At 43.6% G+C, this 4,560-nt stretch overlaps 1 pseudogene; it reads left to right on the forward strand.

The window, feature by feature from the left end:
- LOC111956935 (glypican-5-like) overlaps positions 1-4,560 on the forward strand; it is a 198,212-nt pseudogene that overhangs the window by 62,258 nt on the left and 131,394 nt on the right.

Consider the following 4,560-nt stretch of genomic DNA (forward strand, 5'->3'; position numbering starts at 1 on the left):
AGAGGAGAAGATCTTTGGTGCGTCATTCACTCCCCAGTTATTCCACCAGTCGCCCCTGTGCATTTCCTGTCCTTTCTGTCAGGAAGCCAGGGAGAGGAGAACGACTGGTGTGAACACTAATGAGAAGAGAAAAAGGTCAGAGTCGGGGGTTATATAAAAGAATGGCCAGGACTGTCTGAGCAGGGAAGGTGTTGTTCTGGAAAGTGTGTGTATTGTGTACTGGAATCAGGGGTCACACTCAATCCCCATACCAGAGATAGATAAATCAATCAGTGTCAGGCCATGATCCCGGCCCAGAGTCATTCACATCACATTAAATTGACCGAATTCCCTGTGAACCTCCGTCTATGCGGGGTGGACATGATAACACTGAGAGAGAGGAGAGAGGGAGGGAGAGAAGAATGGAGCGCAAGAGGGAGAGATGGGAAGCTTGAATGTACGAGAGCGAGACAGGTAGGAGAGACGAGGAGGAGGGAGAGCTTGGCGAGCTGGCCCTTACAGAAAAAGAGAGAGGAAGGAAGCGCAACACGAGAGATTGAAAGACAGATTATAGCAGAGAGGGAAGCGAGAGAGTGAGAGAGATGGCTGGCCAAACAGCGGACGTCAGTAAAGAAATGATGAATTAGAAAATAAAAAGAAAGAGGAGAGTATGGTCTGGCCAGTAAGTGGACGTCAAGTGGACGAGCTGTTCAGAGGCAGTTCTCTAGATAGGTGGAAGGGGAAAAAAGTTGGGGCCTCCTGTGCTCCAGAGTGTTGTTCAAGTGACTTTCACACGGTCACTCGCAGTGGTGTGTGTGTGCATTTATGCCTTGTCATGCGTGGTATGTGTGTGTGCCTTCACGTGTATTTGGTGTGTGTGTGGCCAGGTATAACTATGGGTAGTGAGTCACATTCAATACCTTCAACTCTGTCTGCAGTTGGTAGCTCCGGGAGCTTGGCCCACTCTCTCTACCCCTCACCCCTCTCTCTCCGCTCTCTCTCCCCTGCTCTCACACCCTCTCCTTGCTCTTCATCCCTCTGCCCCTTCTCCCCACTCTAACCCTCCCTCTCCCAATTTTGCTCCGCCTCTGACTCGCGGTCTGTTCTTTCCTCCTCCTATCCCGATCGCTCTCCCTCCCTCCTTCCCCATCCAACCCACTCACTTCCCCCATTCATATTATAGCCCTGGTGTCATTCCTCCTCCTCCCTCTCCCCCTTTGTGACTCCGACCGTGCCGTTAAAGAGTCCCCCTGGCCTGCTTTATGCATCTTGGTCATCCCCTCGTTCCCGCTTCCAGAGAGAGAGAAAGTGAGATAGATGGAAAACCCGCCAGTTATTCGTCCCCCATGTTGATGTGTGTGGCGGGATGCTTGGTGGTTTTAAGTGGCGTACAGGGTGGATTATGATCTCTCTCTCTCTCTTCTCGCGTCTTTTCTCTTCTCTCTCCGTCTCTCTCTCTCTCTCTCCTCTCTCTTCTCTCGTCTTCTCTCTCCTCTCTCTCTCTCTCTCTCTCTCCTCTCTCTCTCTCTCTCTCTCTCTCTCTCTCTCTGTCTCTCTTCGCTGTCCTCTGTCTCTCTTCGCTGTCGCTCTGTCTCTCTTTCTGGCTGTCTCTTCTGTCTCTGTCTCTCTGTCTCTCTCTCTCTCTCTCTCTCTCTCCTCTCTCTCTCTCTCTCTCTCCCTCTATCTGTCCTCTGTCTCTCTCCTTTGTCTCTCTCTTCAATTCAATTTTTGCTTTCTATTTGGCTGAACGGCTAACAATGTACATATTGCCAAGCTTATCTTTGGATTTTACAAAAATGAATAAAAATGAGAATCAAAAAAATGTCAACAGGACAAAACAGAACCAACAATAAACCAAGTGTCAAAATAACCATACCTTCAACCAAATGACAAATAAGCATACAGTAGAGTACATTGTGCAGGTTGATTGGTCTGTCAAGACCACTGTCTCCTCAATCTTATGGCAGGCAGCAATGTAGTATGTCACTGGCCAAACCCACAGCTCTCTGCGTCCTCCAGTCCAACAGGAAGGGTAGCCCCTCCTCATCAGAGAGGGTCTTTGAACTTGAAATAAGGGTTTAATAATTTGGGAAAAAATGACACTCTCTAACTGTTTTTATATATTTTTGAGCATTTTTGTCCCATGAAAATGCAGCTCCGTCTCAAGGTTCCTGCTGTTTGTGGCATGGTTGCAAGCCTTTTCCTCTACAGGGAGCCAAGGTTTTCCTGTGTCTAACCCTTCTCAATGTTAAGGCTGTGCTCACCTGAGCCTGTACTTTTGTCAATGTTTTTCGTTTTTCTAAGGTTTTGATCAGTAACCATGGTCAAATATTTAGCCACAGTGTACTGTTGATTTAGGGCCAGATAGCACTGCATTTTGCTTTGTGTTTGTGCTTGTGTTTCCCAATAAGCAATATAGTTTTGTTTTGACTGTGTTGTAATTTGGTTTATCCTGATTGATTGGATGTTCTGGTCCTGAGGCTTCAGTGTGTTAGTAGAACAGGTTTGTGAACTCAGCCCCAGGACCAGCTGGATGAGGGGACTCTTTTCTTTGCTCAGCTCTTGGYATTGCAGGGCTTGGTAATGATATGAGAAGGGCTCACTGTATTTGAGATGTTTCCAAAACTGAATTGCTCTTTTTGAGTTTTTATTACTAGTGGATATTGGCCTTATTCTGCCCGGCATGCATTGTTTGTAGTTTTCCTCTGGAAATGTAGGATAATCTTACAGAACTCTGCATGCAGGGTTTCAATGGGGTGTTTGTCACATTTAATGATATCTTGTTTTGCAAGTGGACCCCACACCTCGCTGCCATAAAGTGCAATTGGTTCAATGACGTATTCAATTCGTTTTTGCCACATTTTAATAGGTATTTCAATTTGAATTTGCTATTTAATGGCGTAGAATGCCCTTGTGTGCTTTGTCTCTCTCAGTTCATTCACTGCCTCATTAAGGTGTCCAGTTGAGCTTATTTTTAAACCTAAGTAATTGTAGTGTGTACAGTACTCTATATATTTGGTACAAATTGAGAACTTGGGTCTAATTCCCTGAGATCTGGATCTTCTCTGGAAAATCATTATTTTAGTCTTTTTGGGGTTTACTGCCAGGGCCCAGGTCTGGCAGTACTACTCTAGCAGGTCCAGGCTCTGCTGTAGGCCATGTGCTGTGGGTGACAGCAGGCATAGGTCATCTGCGAAGAGTAGGCATTTAACTTCTGAATTGTGGAGACTAACACCAGGGGCTGAGGATTTTTCTAGACTAGTGGCCAATTCGTTAATGTAAATATTGAAGAGTGCAGGGCTCAGATTGCAACCCTGGCGAAGGCCCCGCCTCTGGTTAAAGAATTCTGTTCTTTTCTTACCAATTTTAATGCTGCACGTATTGCCAGTATACATTGATTTAATTATGTCATATGTTTTACCCCCTACACCACTTTCAATAACTTTGTAGAACAGTCCTGTATGCCAAATAGAATCAAATGCTTTGGTATAAATCCAATTTGGCTTTTACTCAAGACATTGTGCTTATTAAGGAAGTTTAGAACTCTTACATTGATAATACTACAGAAAACCTTCCCCAGGTTACTGTTCACACAAATGCCTCTGTAATTGTTAGGGTCAAATTTGTCTCCGTTCTTAAAGATTGGGGTTATGAGTCCTTGATTCCAGATGTCAGGGAAATAACCTACATTCAGGATCAAATTAAACAGTTTTAATATAGCCAATTGAAATGTTGCACTAGTGAGTTTGAGCATCTCATTTAGGATGCCATCAGGTCCGCATGCTTTTATAAATTTGAGGGCCTGAAGTTTCTTATAGAGCTCCTGGTCAGTAATTGGGGAGTCCAATGGATTTTGATTGTCCTTCATAGCTTTTTCTAATCCATTGAACTTCTCATGAATTTGCCATTGTTCTGCGTTTGTGTCAATTTGAACGGTGTTGTAGAGTGTTTTAAAATGGGTTGTCCATATGTCACCATTTTGTATCGCTAATTCCTCTTGTTTAGTTTTTTTTAGTTTTTTCCAATTTTGCCAGAAGTTGTTTGTGTTTATGGACTCCTCAATTAGTGTCAGCTGCTTGCTGTTGTACTGTGCTTTTTTTGGTTCTGAGTGTACGTTTATAGAGTTTTAAAGTCTCACAGTAATGAAGGCATAATTCACCATTATTTGGGTCTCTGTGCTTTTGGTTGGATAGTGTTCTAAGTTTTTTCCTTATAATTTTACAATCTGCATCAAACCAGTTGTCATCTGTGATCTTTTTTGKTTTGTTTTTTATCAATTTCAATTGTGCTTCTTTTGCCRTTTGCCTGAATATATAGTTGATGTTTTGTACTGYTAGATTGATGCCTTCTTTACTGTGAGTGAATGTKGTATCCAGAAAGTTATCTAAGAGTGTTTGGATATTTTGGTTCCAACAACAAGGGTCAGATGACAATTAGGGGAAAGAAAAAATAAATCTATTGAAGCTTCCTCTGAGGAGATCTGTGGTGCTCTCCGTATTATTCTGTGCTGGTTTGGGCCCATCTGTATGAATGTCTGATGTTGTACAGCTTACTGGGCTGTGAATGTGTGGTTGTTTCCAT

This window comes from Salvelinus sp. IW2-2015, linkage group LG32 (assembly GCF_002910315.2).
Source record: "Salvelinus sp. IW2-2015 linkage group LG32, ASM291031v2, whole genome shotgun sequence".
NCBI lineage: Eukaryota > Metazoa > Chordata > Actinopteri > Salmoniformes > Salmonidae > Salvelinus > Salvelinus sp. IW2-2015.